Source organism: Pyxicephalus adspersus, chromosome 5 (genome assembly GCF_032062135.1).
Source record: "Pyxicephalus adspersus chromosome 5, UCB_Pads_2.0, whole genome shotgun sequence".
Classification (NCBI taxonomy): domain Eukaryota; kingdom Metazoa; phylum Chordata; class Amphibia; order Anura; family Pyxicephalidae; genus Pyxicephalus; species Pyxicephalus adspersus.
The window spans coordinates 130,949,281-130,967,071 of NC_092862.1; positions in this window are offsets into that span (position 1 = coordinate 130,949,281).

The following is a 17,791-nucleotide window of genomic DNA, read 5'->3' on the forward strand; positions in this document are numbered from 1 at the left end:
GTAGCATTCTCTTGTAGGAATACATGCAACCCTTCAAGGAGCGCAGCCTCAGTAGTTCTCCCTAAAGTCCTAAAGCTGTACCCTAGCCATGCAATGAAACTCCTTGAAATGGTGTCTGGTTTAGTCTACCTATATTGATTTTCATGTACTTTCATGACTTTCTCCATACCAAAATCCTGAAAACTGTTAGGATCTCATGATATGGACCATTCTAAGTGTAATTTAGGACTCAGAGACCCAGATACTAGCACACTTGGTGCTAACATATTATCTTATTTTTGAATTGCTACATTTCCTTCAAATACTCGTTTGTCAGATTTTCCCTGCTTGCATATGGCTTTTAAAATAAATGCAGAACAGTCTTGGGTGTTCATATAGTGATATATATATATATCTATAACTATATCACTATAATATATAGATATAACAGTCTGGACTCACGGCAAGTGGGTTGACTGACTGTCATCCAACCCAGAAGAAGAATGCTGTGGACACATTATTTGTTTATTTGTATTGTTGTATTTTTATTAAATACTAGAATTCTGCTTCAATAAAAAAGCTTACTGATTGAAATTTCTGCTACACGTTAGTTTGGGTATTTCCTATATTGTAGTGGGTAGTAAGCAGTCCTTCTGTTCTATGTAACTTGCATCGAGCCATTGTTGAATGCCTAGAAAGAAGAGCCTTGCAGATCTCCACTCTCTTTCCCAATCTCCATAGCAGTGTTGCCCTAGAAACCTGTTAAATTCCCCTAAACAAACTGCTATATATCAACACCTTGTTCTCGTAGTCTCTGGTTTAATTACAGTTACACAGTTTGGCACTTCTTTCAAATTTCTTTCCAAAGAGAGGAATTTTCCCCCTTTAGTAATGAATTGGCTTAATTAGTAAGTAGATTAATGGCAGTTGCTGGTGAGGCGGATTCCAGCAGAGTTATACCAGAGAGGGTTAATAGGAGTCAGTTCTGGAATCTTTCCCAGAACTGGCGTCAAGCCATAGCCAATAATGGCCTAAACCTACAACTGGTCTATATAGTGGATTCCTTATCACCTGCATTAACTTAGGTGTGGACAGTAGCAATGATGTGCGCCATGACCTTCTCCCATATATTTTAGTCCCATTTTGCAACCTAATGCAAAAGTTTTATTCTAGTTGAAAAACTTTTTAAACCAAAGGCATCACTTAGTATGCACAGACACAATGCAATGTCTATAGCCATTGTGCCTTATGGCAATCTATAGGATAAGACGAAGTGCCTGAATTCTCCACTTGTGTTCCATTTTCAAGTAATTTTCCAGTTATAAAATGCCCTCATTCCCAGCTGCAATGGGCTTGCAAGTATAAAAGTCCCTGCTGTGAACTGCCTATAATGGACAAAAAAAAAAAAGAGGATTGGCTGGACAGCAAAGTAATTAATGCTAAAGAGAGATGTGAGGTTGGTTTTTATAGTTTGGCTTTTGAAAATATCAAGAAGGAAGCTGGTGAAAAATGACGCATGTTTTAGCATTTGAGAAAGCCAGCAGCAAGGAAAAGCTCGCTCCTTTCTAACTTCAAGCCCAGGAACAAAAGGAGGGTCGGGGGGGACTAGGACGATGGCAATCAGTTCTATGTCTGAGCACATTAAGTGCATGATGGAAACATATTGTATTGAGATAGTTTGGACTCTAGGCATGAAAGAGAAAGGGTGCTTTGATCAGCTCCCTGGGGTCCAGAGTGAGCACACATTCACTTGCATGGTCTCATTCAGCTCCAGTGAGATTCACACTTGAAAGAAATTTGCATATCTGTAATTTATCACATTTGTCTTCATCATTTTTTGCTGTGTAAATAAAAGTTTACAAAAAAAAGAAACCTAGGATACGGGGCGAGTCTGTCTTTGTGGAGAGTTCTGATGAATTTATCAATGGAGTAAATGCTTCTCAAAGTTACTTTTTTCATTTAAAGAGGCTTATTGTTACTCTTTCTTTTTTTTGGTAAATCTGAGTATTATTAACCCAGTTGATTTATGATAAGTATATTATAAGTATAAGTATATTATAAATACATATTAAGAGATAATGCTGCACAAAAATGGTTAAATGTGCTCAGAGTGGCTTGCTTATTTCAGCTAAATAACCGACATGCCTATGAAGTTCTACTTAAAAAATGTTAAGAAAAAATCCAAAAGGGCAATTGTCCCAAAGGAAAAAGTTCCTACTTACTTAATTTTTCTCACTCACAGAGTTTTTAGGTCCTTTAGTGTTATAGGAAGAGGTTTAAATAAGCATCAAAGGAGCTTTTCAAAGTGTTTGTGTGCTATATGTACAAAGGTTTGTTGACACCTGACCATCACACCAATATGAGCTTGTTGGACATCCTATGTAACAACCATTGGTATTATTATGGGGCCACATTCCCACATTTTGCACTCTTCGATGAGGGCTTGGTAAAAGATTTTAGAGTTTGGCAATTGAAGTTTGTTCATTTAGCCAAAAAAAAGCATTTGTACTGCAAGTACTGATGTTGGAGGAGAAGACCTGACTTGCAATCTACATTCCAAATAAATCCAAAAGTTGTTCAATGGAGTTAATGTCAGAGCTATTAAAGTTCTTCCACACCAAACTTATCAACCCATATGTTGATAACTTTGTGTTCGGTATTGGAGTGATGCCTGAATTGAAAAAGAATTTTGAAAGCACACAATTGTCTAAACTTGTTGTAGTTGTAGTTTAATAATGTAGTTAATAGATTTTAGTCATGTCCACAATCTTTTGGCCATTTAGGGGGAATGTGATATTCTGGTGTCTCTCAAGGTTTGGCTATACAATCATATGAGAAACATGTGAGAAAAGTATAACCCTTTCAATTTTCATGTTTTATACATCAGGAGAATAAAAATCATCTTCATCATCCACTCTTACAATGATGGCCAGTGATGAGAAGACCCCACCATTGGAGCACATTTGAAGAAGGGCCCCATGCATTTGTATTAGTTTGGGATATTGTAGAGAGCCATTAGAGCCTTGTTAAAGTTTTTATATTCGTCTACCCCCTGGGGAAATTCACCTCCCATTACTGGTTCTGGTGACAATTATCACTAATTAAGAGAGTAAATAAAAATTCTAAATTTTTCAGTTGTCACCCAAGAAATGCACCTGTACACCTGTTCTAGTGATGACTGTCCAAGAGGGAAATCCCTCCACTCATTTCCAGGATGTAAAAGGAAATTTGCCAAATGAAGGACACAAGTCATACATAGCAGAAAAGTGTATTCACACAGCAGTAAGAATGTCTACCTTTCCTTGACATTCCTCTGTCCTTAAAATGGTACTTTTATGTAAATATTAGCAATAGGCAACAATTCCCCTCCCTAGCCTTGATGTTAGCCAGGGTCCTGAAAGCAGCTGGGGACAGGCATGCAATTAGCCGGCTATTAAAATTTATCTAAAACTAAAACTTTTGTTTATTATAATTTTAGAAAGTGTGTGCAGTTGGGAAGGGGGGGGGGGGTGTTAAAATATATCTGTGTCAGATTTCATTTAGCATTCATATGTAGGAGAAATCCCCTCCTTTACAGTTGTCACAGGAACAATTGTCTTCATTGGACTACTTTCACTCAATTCTTGTAACTCAAATTTTTGGATTTATCCTAACTTTCATTCTTGGTGATGAGGACAATAAAAGAGTGAGGGGACATTCAAGACAACAATAAAAACCGGACTGTAGGTCTAAAGCTACGTACACACTTCCAATTATTATCGTCGGAAAACGAACGACGAACGTTCCTGCATGATATACACGAACGATCGTATAGCACCGATCCTGCACATAGAGGTAACGACACGATCGTTCGTAGATATTGTACACACAATAGATACGATCGTTTAAGCGATAGAGGAACTATGTGCACGACAGGAAAGTGAACGGACGTTCGTTCATCACGCATGCTCTGACCATGGACGATCAACGAACGACCGTACACACGAACGATGTTCAACGATCGTCATCCGATCCGCCGGTCCGGTCGTTCGTTTCCAGCGACTTTCCTCGTTCGTCGGCGTCGTTGGTTACTTTTTTACGAACGATTTTTTGCCCAATCGATCGTTCGTCGTTCGATTGGAACGATAAAAATTGGAAGTGTGTACGCACCTTAACCTATCACATGCTATCAAAATGAAAACAAAGGTTTGCCTTTAGGTATACTTTTAACTAAGAAAAAAAAAGAAGATGGCGAGCCCATGATGGAATGGGAACAGATGAGTATAGATCTGTAGTCTAAATGTAATAGGTAAAAAATCCAGGTGGTTTTTTTTAGACAGGCCAGGCAATGTCACTCCTTCCATAAAATAACCATACCTGCCTGATTGACTCACCTGTTCTTTCTGCATAACAAGCACTACCATCTTCACTCGGTCCTCTTCCAGGTTCTAGATCTTTGGCCATTTTGATTGGCCAGAATGGAATGATTTAATTCCTATGGATGTTCATATATTCCCACCAGCCATTAGTACACTGGGATACCTGGCATCATACACTAAGCTGTGCAAATCTTTGTACTTTAGAAAAATGTGCAGTCCTAATCATGTCTAGAACAATCTCAAATAATTTTTAATACATTGGATGATAGGACCCAAAGGACACCAGTTTTAAGAATATATTGTGAACACTGAGAATCCCCTTCTACTCTCATTTAGAGTATAAACAGCACTCAGGAGGTTTACAGAAGTGAATGGAGCCTTTATCAATCAGGCTAGATCTATCAACATGTAATAGATTACTGATATTTGAAGGCTGATTTACTGAAGGGATATAGGCTATTCACATTCCAAGAATAATTATCATTGTGTAAGAAATAAATCTTTAAGTTTGGTGAATGTGGTGAAAAGTCAGTTTGCACCAAAAAATACCCAATCACATGCGAAAAAAAGGAAAAAAACAAAAAATTATTAAGTTCACAGATCTTCATCTCATTTACATATACTCTTGGTAAAGGATAATTCACTTTGCCTTGTGAACAGGCTACATTTTGTTTTTAGATCAATCCCGTCTTTGAAAATCTACTACCAGTAACACTTTTGCTTTGTTTCATTACATTTAAAATAATGGAGGGTATCAGCAGCACAGGTTTGCATTCAAGCAAATCTAAACCTAAGAAAATGTAACATATTGCATTTTGTCGTTCCTTAGATATGATGGCTTTCCCTTTCTCAGTCTTTTTATTTTCACCTGGCGATTCACCAGTAATGCCCTAGTATGACCATGCTCAATCACTGTGCTGTATCTATGGAAGAATGACATTTCTATTATAAGGCATGGCTACAAAGGCCTTCCCTGTCTGTAGTGTTTTCAGCAATGTAACTGGTAGGAATGCAGAGGAGGCAGTACAAGAGTTATCATTTGAAAAGTTTTTTAACAAGATCATCGTTTTTGAACGTTAGCAAAACACTTTCTATGGTAAATTTAGCAGACCAAATAGAGGATATAAGAGAATGTCATTGTTAGGGTTTAAGTACACTTTAACTTTGGATACATTGGGAGTATTACAGCCACCGCTGCAGAGAAGTGACTGTGAAGCATGGCCACTGTAATATTTCTTGGGGGGCACTGCAAGGCTGGGAACAATACTTCTCATATTAAACGCAATATTTCTTCACTTTAGAGAGGAACAAAAGTCATAGCAAGACGTCTTTGTGCCTAATTCAGTCCACAGCACATCCCTCATTCCCCTGCAGAAAGGTCAGTGTTGTTATGTTTGGTCCACCAAGGGGGGGTTTTCACAGAAAACCTTCAGCCAGCTGTCCCTGTCACACTGTCACCATTGGGGGCACAAGGCTCTCAATGCCTGTTAACTTGCTCTTTACACCTGCAAATAATACCAGTTTCTAAAAAGTCCCCCCCCCCCCCGTTTGGTTAGATCCTCCGTACGGAAAAGATCTTTCAAGTATAGTAGACCTTTATTTTTCCACAATCGAAAAGCTGCATGCTCTTGCGCTTGTGGAAACATAGGGTTCCCACAAATGGGCAAATATGGAGATAGACGGGCTGGTAACGTAAAACGTTGTCTAACCACCTTCCATGTGACCACAGTATCTCTGATTAATATATTGTGACGCAAAGGAGCTGGAATCCCTGAAAATTTACAGTGTAACAAGGCACAAGGGTCCCATGGGTACGACATAGCAGTCTCAAGGTACACATTGGAATAGCAGAATGTCCCCTTAAGCCAGTCTACCACATGCCGTAACAGACAAGCCAAATTATAAAGTCTAACATTAGGAAAACTTACACCCCCTGCCGTTTTAGGTAAATACAATTTGGACAAAGAGATCCTTGGGCGCCTACTGGACCAGAGAAATTTTGCGAAGGCCTTATTCAACATATTGACATCCGCGTGGGTCAGCAACAAAGGTAAAGTCTGCATAGGTAAAGTAATTTGGAGAAAGACATCATTTTCACTAGGTGACATCGGCCGAGGAATGACAAAGGCAATTTTTCCCACATTTTCAACTCTTTTTGTATTTTGGCTAACAGAGGCGGGTAATTTAATGTATATAGTGAGGACGGCAGACGACCAATGCGTAGTCCAAGATATACTATAGAGTGTGCCGCCACTTTAAATGGCACATGTGCCCTCCATCTTTCTGCCATCTCCGAAGATCTGGCCAGAGACAGTATATCACTTTTGTCAAAAAATTTTTTAAGCCCAGAAAAACTTTCATAAATGTCAAATATCTGTAACGTTTGCCATTTTAGCAGAACTGGAATCAAAGGACAAGGAGAAATAAAAACGAGGATGATGGATTTGGTGTTTTTTTAAAAAGTGAAATGGGCTTTAGATGGCTCCGGGAGTTATAAAAGTATCTTACAATTATCCTGGACTTGTAAGAAAACCAAAAAGTAAAAGTAAAATACACAAAAACTAAAGCTAAGTACATTAATAATGATCACATACACAACATAACACAGAATACTAAATGAAAACAAACTACACTATCCTAACTACACTCCCAAACTAAAATATAGTTACTTAAAATAAGCCATAGATTTTTTATTTATTTTATTTTATTTAAAGCAGAACTAAATGTAACTATAAAAACATTGTGACGAGGTGGATCCTTTATTGGAAAATGGACAGGCAATATCCCTTCTACAATAAAATATACTTAGCTACCTGTTTGCAATTTTTTAAACACACTTACCTGTCTTTGTTTCATTGTGAATGCTGCCATCTTTTCTTCTTCTCTTCCTAGTTTCCTGATCCTCAGCCAACCCCTGCACAGCTCATCGTCGATTCAGGCAGGTAAGTATGTTTTAATGATTTTTATATAAAAGATTACTGGGAGGCCTTAGTGGATGGAGGTGTATGATAAAGGTATCAAAAAGCTGGAGTTCTGCTGTAATGAGCAAAATTGTGCATTACTGCTTTGATGAATTTTGTCACTGACAAAGGGTAACAAATATGCACTTAATTTAGTGAATACGGTGAAGCTATGCTTGTTTTGGATAATCAATAGTTTATTAGAATTTGCAGAAATTTTCTTGCGTGAAAAGATAATTGACATAAACATAGTCTTGTCTTATTCAATATGTTAAATAAATATTCTTTACTTCTTTGCTTTATTTTGCGGTGTACTTTGAACATCTAAATAAAACTGATTATCTTTTTTTTGCCAAAAAAACTATAAGACTTGTATATTGTGCCATATTGAAAGAAGTTTTTTTCAGAGGTTCAAAATTTGAGAAAGGTGATGATTGGCAACAGCTCACATAATAGGAAGACTGCCATAAAGTATGACACATGAGAACATTTATAGAGAAACATATTCTTCAAGTGCATTACATAAAGGAGAGCAGAACATGACTGCCTCAGTGCTGACGCACTTCGCCTGGTTGGGCTTCTTCAGAGCAGTGTGAATATTCTGCTGGTGTTCAGTAGAGCAATACCCCTAGGCTTGCAGCATAGGCTTTCGAGCAAGATTTAGCTCCAAAAAGCAAAACTTAATACCAGCATGCAATGCCAAGCTGCAATATCTAAAGCTAGTAAAGTACTTTCTTGTATTAAAAGAGGAATACACTGCAGAGATGGACACATAATCCTTCCCCTGTACAAAGCATTGGTCAGACCACATCTGGAATATGCAGTCCAGTTTTGGGCACCAGTTCACAGAAAGGATATTGTAGAATTGGAGAGAGTGCAGAGAATGGCAACTAAATTAATAAAAGGAATGGAGGAGCTCAGCTATGAGGAGAGATTAGCTGAACTGAATCTATTCTCCCTTGAGAAGAAACGTATAAGGGGGGATATGATCACCCTGTATAAATATATAAAAGGTCCATATAGAGAACTCTCTTCCCCATTATTCACTGTGAGATCATTACAAAGAACAAGAGGACACTCTTTGCGTCTGGAGGAAAAGACGTTTAGGCTCAGGATAAGGAAAGGATTCTCCACTGTAAGGTCTGTGAAAATGTGGAATCAGAAAAAGCTGAAATGAAAAAGAAAAGCTGGATGTTTTTCCAGAAGCACAGAATATAACTGGGGATTAAGGCTTTAAAGTAAAAATAACAGTGACTGTTGATCCAGGGAACATCCGATTGCCTCATGGAATCAGGAAGGAATTTTTTCCCCTGTTGGAGCAAATTGTACCAGGGTTTTTATTTGCCTTCCTCTGGACCAACTATGTCTTATAGGGTTTTATATCTGGAATATGTTTATTTCCCTAGTGGTTGAACTTGATGAACTTATGTCTTTTTTCAACCTAACCTACTATGTAACTATGTAACACGGATAGCTGTAAAATACTTGTTGTCGGAGCAAATGAACCAAAATCTGTAGCCCATGTCACGATCCACCCCTAAAAACCACCAACCAATAGGAATACTTACTGCAGGGATTTCAGTTTACCTTGATAACTGTTCTCAACCTGCATTTGGCCGTTCAGATCTACCAAATGGAATCTACAACACAATGCAGCATGTTTCAATGCACAGCAACATCACATGATAGCCAATACATTTCTCTAAGGATCACAAGTAAGACTAATCAACCTGATCATCAGATTACCAAATCAACCTGATCTGTAGATTTACCAACAATGTAGTAGGAGAGCCTGTCCTAACAACTCCTTCATTCATATCCAATTGGGCAGATCCTCCCAATTGGTTGCTGCCAATGTTATGCCTTGTTTACACTATGTGCAAAGTCCAGCAGTATTCTGCACGTCACATATGTGCAATACATGAAATCACATCATCATTGTTCAGATTCATTTAGCCAATATGACAAAAGCCTCGAACAAGGTAGGGTTTTGTCACAGTCTGAATAACAGCATATACGGAGCAGGACAAGGTCACCGGATATGGAGCAGCTCAGTGCTGGAATGATTTGTTGTGGGCTGACGTGCTATACACATCACCGGTCCCTGCAAAGGTACGTATTAGTTGTCAAAAGAACAATAAAGATTTTATTTCATTTGTGTGTCATTGTGCTCACTTAATCCTTTCTAGAAATAGATATTTTACACCCCTGTACTCATTCTGCAGGGTGAGGAAGTGGAAATTTGGGGGGCTTCTAATGGATTGGTGCTTTTAATTTCCCAATAAACTCCTAACCCCTAGGCCACCCACAACACAGGGATTACGCTGTGGGGATGAGGCTCTCCCCTCGAACTGTAGCCCTTGCCACTGTTTGGGCAGGTGGGGGTCTGGTTTTTGTCAAAAGGGAAGGAGGTTTCATGTTCTTTGGCCCCTTCCTTCTTTGTCAACCCAAATTCCAGAGGACCTTTTTAGGGATAGTGTAGGGGGCACACATGCTTGCCGCCCCATTCGCTATTCAAAAAAGGTCCCAAGCCTATTAGAGGGCTTTTTCTTTTTTTTTCTTTTTAAAGCTTTATGCATTAAAAACGCCCATAAACACCTTCACAAGCATTTGCAAACACCTGCACACCTGTCTATGGAGTCTATAGTCTAAAAGAGTGAAAATACCTCCAGAATGAATCCAAACTAATCTACTTTAGGAAGGTTCAATGGGGGAATTTGGAGGGCTAAACAAAAAAAAGGAAACTGAAGGAATGGGGAAAAGTGAATCTTATAAAAAATAAAATAAATAAAAAAAATCAAATTGATGAGCAAAAAAAAATGAAAAAATATATAACCCCCAAGAATGTCTGATCATACTGCTAATGGTAATGTTTTATAGGGGTAGGAGGTAAAGCAACCAGAAAATACCAGGTTATTTTAGGTGGAAACAATATTTTTCTCACCTAATGCAGCCCAAAATTCCTGGAAAGTTCAATGACTATTTTATGTCTCTAAGGACTTTTTTAAAATGATAAAAGTAATCTGCATTGAATGCAGTGAAATTTAGGTGGCTCCATATGTTAGTGTTTTTTTCCTATTTTTAACAATTTGTTCTTCAAACTCTGTAGACTTTGCACTTGGAAAAAGAAATGCTTTTTGCCCTAGCACATACCCTACAGCACATTCCCAGGTGGTCTGCCATGCGAGTACTTTACAGATACAACCTTGCTTACCTTTCAAGATTCTACATAAATACAAGGTAGTATAGCTGTGACTTTCCAACCTACAGACATGTTTTATGTGGAAGAAAACTCACACAGATACATACAGACGCCATGCAGAGAATGACTTGGCCAGGAACACTTGGAACCCAAGCACTGCAAGGGGAGAATATTCACCATTTACCAACTATAGTGTTCAATCTTTTTCTGTATTGAACCCAATCACCTCCTCTTCTAAAAGTGTGGGAATCAAAGAATGCCTGAGCAATGACTTTTTAAAAGTCGGAATTTACTTTCAGATATGGGGCACAGTAAGGAGAAATTATGTTTTTTAGAAAAGTATGGGTAGCCATCTGATGGTGCGTGCCTTTCCACAACCTAGTTTTCTTACATATCTGGGAACACAGTTTTGCCCTCAAAAAGTTACTGTGAGGTAGGAAGAAGGGGGCCCTTATTTTGGCTAAAACATAACATATAAACCAGTTATTATAACCTTCATTTTATTCCATGACAACATTCATCTGAGGCTCAGATTGTACTATATGTACTGGATCTCATTCCAGACCAACCCAACCTGGAAACATCCAGATAAAGTAGACTATGGACACAGTATAGTGTATCTGGAGTCTTTTTTTAAGTATGGAATGATTACCAACTTCATTCTCTATATTTCATTTATGCTGTCTTTTACATCTTGCCCTAAAGTAAAGTATGATGTGAATAAAATATCACATTTGTCACTGGAATGGCTGTTTACATTTAAACATTTTTTTTTCTCTTTTCTGCTGAAAACTTTAAAATTCTGAATTGCACAACACTTTGTTAATAACACTCACCAGTACAAATAGGGGCTAGTACTTACAATCCCCCCACATACACATCCACACCAATGGCAATGCATTGATCTCACACTACCCCACCCTGATGTCTAATAGGAGGGTTATTTAACCCCATTCAGCTGGTCCTGTACCATTTTCCAGATAATTCTGAGAAAATATTTCTATAGTGTTCTCTGCACAATAATACTGCTTCCAATTTACTGCTGGGGAGCTACCATGCTGCATACGGCTGCCACAGTGCCCAACGGGTTGTGGACCCAGGAAGTGGCACATAGACAGAGCTAATAAAACATATACAGCCCACTGGTCACATGGTAAGTCCTTGAATTACACTCATTAGACAGTCATTTTGGTAACACCCCTTCGATTGGCATCACCCAGTTTCACCCATTGTCTCTAGGAAAAATCTAGCATGTGTACAGCAGTCCCATGACATTGTTGCTGATTGATAAATGAAACAACTGCTGTACTTCTGTAGGGGAGAGCACAGTCAGGTGCCTCTTGTTCATCTTCGTCTCTCCATAGAACCAAACAGTGCTCTGTGTACAGCACTTGTTCCTTCTCCAATCACTGGAATCAGGCAAGATCATTCAAGCAACAAAAATCTGGCATCCCTTGTTTTCATAGATAAGAGAGTAACTAGCTCCCATCCATGCAGGGGTTCTCTAACATCTCATGAAAAGTGTGTTTGAATATTCTCTGATAAATGTACGTGGCTTGATTATCACAATACAGTACAGACCTATAGGCACTGATGGGGAGTTTAGATCTGGGCAGATCCATGACAACTCTGCACCAGTACAGATCTATGGACCCCAGGGCTACGTTTTGACCCCTACCATATAGAACAACATTCTTCAGTTTTGGAGAGTCTCTTTACATCTGTGTTCTCCTCCTCACACTAAACATTTGGGACTTTTCATGTCAGATACTTCCTTTCACATTCCCACGAACTTTACAAAAATGAGAGCTTCCCTTTACATTAGACCTCTTTACAACATCGTTCCATCTTCATATCTGAGTCCTCCCATTACATCAAAGTCATACATTCACATCAGGGGTCCCCCAGACCTCTGTTAGAGAAGACCCTCAGCAGCTCGCCAAGGGTAACTTCACTGGCCTCTCGTCATTGAAAAAAGAACCAGAAGTCTTCTATCTTCCTCTGCCTGGTTCTGACAGATGGATTCATATAATGCAGAACCAGTAGGAGGAAACCAAGTAGTGGAATCAGGGGCTATGTCTTGTTTGAGACCTCTGCATATATATAAATATATATAAATGAGCTTCTCCATAGGGAATATTATGATTTAAAAAAAAATTAAAAATAGTTAACTCTATATATACTATATGTACTTTGTTGTCAATATAAAATAATACATGATAAAAGGTGAGACATGAGCAAATAATATCTTATATACAAATCTTTGTTTTTAGGTGAAGAAACAAATATTACCTTCTATGGATTCCTGATGCCTCTAACAGGCATTAAATCATGTGGAATTTAATCAGAAGCTGTATGTGTCTTTAACATTTCAGTATGCCATGGCTGTTAGTGGTGGGCCGGGCACATACACAACCTGCTGACTGCCAATCATAGGGATGTCACAGACAGGTTATTCTGAGATTTTAAAGGATCAGATCATTTACTTTTAGCAGCCACCCAGCCTAAAGTGGGATCTCAACTCAGTCAGTATAATTGTTCAGATCATGTAGGACTGGTCATTATAAATTACATAGAACAGTATGGTAGGAATTTTTCTCTTTTACTGTTTTTCATCCATTCCACAGCAGGATATTATGTTCGAACTGTCACTGGTCAGCTACTTCTGTTCCAAGACCCAGCTTAGTATTCAGGAGCATAACTAGGTAGGATATAATCTCCAAATTCACCCAATAACCTATTAAACTAGACAAATGGAGGGTAAGCAAGAAATATAAGAAATAATAAATTACATTTATTTTTATTGGTTTCTGACATTATGTGTACTGGTAAATTCCTGATGGATAGCCAAATGTTTGATTTTAAATACAGTTTGCTTTACAAAATGTAGCAATAAATGATTAATTGAGAAAGCTAAACAGAAAGGAAAAAAATTATGCAAAAAGTTTCATGCAAAGGAAGCTTGTCATGAGAGCAACACATTGGATCTGATTTATTAAAGTTCTCAAGACTGTAGAACAGGGGTTCCCACACTTTTTTGGTTTGCAAGCTACTTTTAAAATGACCAAGTCAAAATGATCTACCAACAATAAAAACTTGGACTTAACTCCTGTGTGCGGTAGAGTTTATTTTGAAATGCAGGGCTCTGGGATCTACTCGCGTTGCCTTTACGATCTACCGGTAGATCGCGATCGACCTGTTGGGCACCCCTGCTGTAGAGGATACACTTTCATCAGGGAAGCTGGGTGCTCCAGCAAACCTGAAATGGATTTCTTCAAAGTAACTTGCTGTTTGCTACCAAATGTTTTGAATCCTGGACCAGATTCATTCCAGGTTTGCTGGATCACCCAGCTTCACTGATGAAAGTGTATCCTCTCTAGCCTTGGAGAGCTTTAATAAATCAGGCCTATTGGGTGCTTAGCCCGGCTTCAGTGATTAGATCAGACTTTCTTATACTTTTTATCATTGAGGAACCTATAAAATAACGTGCGGTCTTAATGAACCCCGACAATATTAAAAGTATCCACAGCTCATAGTATAGTATTGTGATGGTCAGTGTGAAGATGCCTCTTACATTGTTAGTTAGAGAGGAGAATGGCCATCCTTACATAAAGTGGTAATTGACCTGGAAGGCGCAGGTTGCTAATTGCTCAAGGAGCTCCTAGTACCCTTTGGAGGAACCCTGGATAAGAAACACTGGGCTAAAGTGTTATTCCAGACCAGCCTATTTTAACTTTTTTTTACCCCTGAGGAACTCTTAGATTAGATTTCAGAAGTTGAGATACCGCTGCTACAAACAATGGGAAAATGTTATATGCATTGGATCCCAGTGGGAAGAATGCCATCTTTACAGACAGCTATAAAGGTCCATGGTTTCTTGCAACTGGCTGCGGAGTGGTGGTAATTATGCAGGCGCTATGGTATGGGAGGACATCAGCTACAGCCCAAGGAACCCTTAGTTACCTGTTGCCAACTAGTCTTGCCATTGGTTCTCTTTGACATCATAATGCACCTTACCAATGTACCCAATGGGATGTGTCCCAACCAGTGATATGAATAACCCAAAAAGAATTTAACCATTTGGCTTGGTTCCTCCACAAATTGGGTCAATTAGCTAGAGATGATTGTTTTTTTTTTTTTTTATGAAGGGGGCTTTACTTGGCTAGGAATTTTATGGAAAATTTAATAGCTTTATAGCTTTTATAGTTTTTTCCTATAACAGATTTACTTTAAAATAGTTATTCCTATAAAAAACTGTACCCAAATTTGTGTAATCCTTCATATTTTACATTAAAAATTCAAATAAAAGTGAGATAAATTCTGGAAGAAGTATACCATAAATATATATTAGATATAATTTATATTAGACAATGTTCACTCAAATAGGTGATATATTGAAAATATAGAAATATAATGTGGAGTTGCCGACCCCTTCAATTTACTCTTGGCTGTTTGTGATTTACACTGAAAACGTGTGGCCTGTAATCTAATGATTTGATTGGCTGGACAAAATGGACAAAACCTCAACTTTCATTTTTTCAGAGTTTTTTCACATAAAGTAGTTCTGCAGTTAAAACAACGTGTTTTTAATTGGTGAAAATGGACTCCTATCTAGACAAAGTCCACCTGTGCTAAACAGCAAGTCTTTAAGTGGAGTGATACAGAATAATGAAACATAAATCGCTGTGCATAGATTTATGTTTTATTATTCTGTATCACTCCACCTAAAGACTTGCTGTTTAGCACAGGTGGACTTTGTCTAGTTAGGAGTCCATTTTCACCAATTAAAAAAACCTTTGTTTTGAATGTTGCCTCCAAAAAACCGCTCTTTGTTCCTTCTTTCCATATACATAGATTTCAACTCTAGGCTTGGCAACCAAATGTAAACCTTACCTTCCCGGATATGATATTATTTATGTCTGATAGTACTGCAGTTAACCTGAAATCCAAGTGTTTGATGGGTTAGGGTGGCCATAGTTGAGCTGATATGTAGGTGGGTACAGTAAGTATATCACTGCTTCAATCACTTGTAATTTGACCTGGCGCTTCTGATTGTCATTCACTATAAAATATTTTAAAAATTCCTTTTTTAATAATAAGGGCCTCCGACCACCACAAGTGCTCGATAATGCCACCTAGATGTCCCTAAAGTGCCCAATATATACAAGTGATGCTTATGATTGGGATTATCATTTAAGGTCAGCACACTTGCTATGCTCCAGGCATCCCTGTGGTTCTTCACACTTCTTTGATAAAAACAAAAATGTGCTTTGAAATGTGCATTAAAATATCAGCAAAGTTGCAGAAATTAACCCTTTAAATCACAGTAACAACACAGTTCATCTAAGTGGGTGCTGCTTACCAAGCCCATTAAATGCACATTATAATTTTTTTTTCGCCTAAATACACCTATAAAATGGGCATTTCATATTATTAGAAGTGCTATTGTCCTCAGATTACAGATTACCACAACCTATTTTACATTTAGCAATTGGAACCAATATATGATGAATTTAAAAAAATGAATATGGTTTAATATATACATGCTATTCATGAACATAAAACAAAGGTGCTAATTCCATAAAGTGAACCAAGAGTCCATGTTGTAATGCAAAAGCTTGTAAGAAACAGGTAAGGATGTATGGCAGTGTGCAGAGGGTTAATTGAGAATTTCCAGTGGTATTCAGAAAAGCAGCGCAAAAAGCCATGAGGGTCCCAATGTGCAACAACCCATATCAACTGAGTAGATATTAATACATTACATTACACCTATTAGACAAAAGTTGCCATTGGTTACAGCTGTTTGCACTGCCTTATAGCTATCTGCACGTATTAAATAAAGAAGCCATATGAAGCTAAGTGGGTTTATTAGAGCTATCCTAATAGGAAAGAGAAAGTCAACATGTTTCTAGGAACCGATTTTGGTGCACGTATTCTTTACATAAGCAGTGAGAGCCAGGATGCTTTATCAATATGAATATAAATGTAATATAATAGTTTTCCTCAAGCCTTTGTAATAGAATTATGCCTGGTGATGGATAAAATGTAGCCACCCTGTACACAAAAGTGTATTTTTTATTTGGAAACAAGATATCAGCAGGTTTGATCAGTGATCAATGCGTGCTAATATTTTTTCATACATTTTGCATGCCACATAATAAAAGTATAATTTTAAGTGTATGTGAAGGGGTCAATAGCTTCATAAAGTTTTGGAGACCTAAGGATACAAGAGAAGTATACAACAACAGTTAACCCTTAAAGTTCCAGCATTACCTGCCTCTTCCCAAGGGCTCTCCAGTCTCTGCAGCTACAAGTGCCTGTAGCCTATCCATGCGTAATCAGCACACTTTGCACAGGACACTTGTCTCGGGACACTGCAAGCACCAGTTCGCAGTTAAACTTTCAATAGCCGGGTCAGATTTTCCTGAAGGGTCACAACCACCCCCTGGGCCCCCTGTCAGAGCCATGAAATATCCAAATGAGCCCCTTTTTTGGCTGCCAAACAAGTGCCTAGCGCGTGCGCGCACTCCTGTTCCCTCCTGTGCCAGAAGAAGGTGCGAAAAGTTGGCCAAACTCAACAAACTTTTTCACCGGGCATCTAGCAGGGCTGCAGCCTTTGGCAATGCAAATGAAAGCTGCTGGAGCACCGTATGCTCCATGAATAAAGCTGTATGGGCTTGAAAAGATAAAAAATGAAGTCTTTAAAGGCTAGAAAGGGGACTTTTGTGTGGTTTAAGAGAGAGTACTTGCGCATGAACGCAGCGCGCTTGTGCCATTGAGTTGGCTCTTTCTTTGGGAAGCCCCCACTAGCCACCACATAGTGTGTTTCATTACAGCATAAGCTTTTCATCAGCTGGCTTTGTTCTGGCTGAAAGTAATGCTGTGAATTAGAGAAATGACAATATTTTCTATCTGCTTGAAAGTCCAAGAGAAGGACCCTTGAGCTTGGCAAAAATCAAGAGAATCATTCAGCATGTCAACCCTGCACCTGTGGTCTTGACATTCAAAGTCTACCAACCTCTTTTTTCCTATTAAACTTAATTATTCAAAAACAACACAATGCTTGAAATGGAGCAGGTTGGAGTCGGTTTTTTTATGGGTAGTAAATGTTCTGGAGCTCTCCCCCTTGCTTGTCATTATGAGCTTGGCTGTTAAGTCTGCCCTCCCTTTTCTTCTCTGAGCTTGGAACAGCCTTGGACTTTTCAAAATCTCAATCGTAACATCTGCTTAATCGTACGGATCAAAATATGTAGACAGAAAACATATGTAATGGTTGATTTGTTAAATCCTGG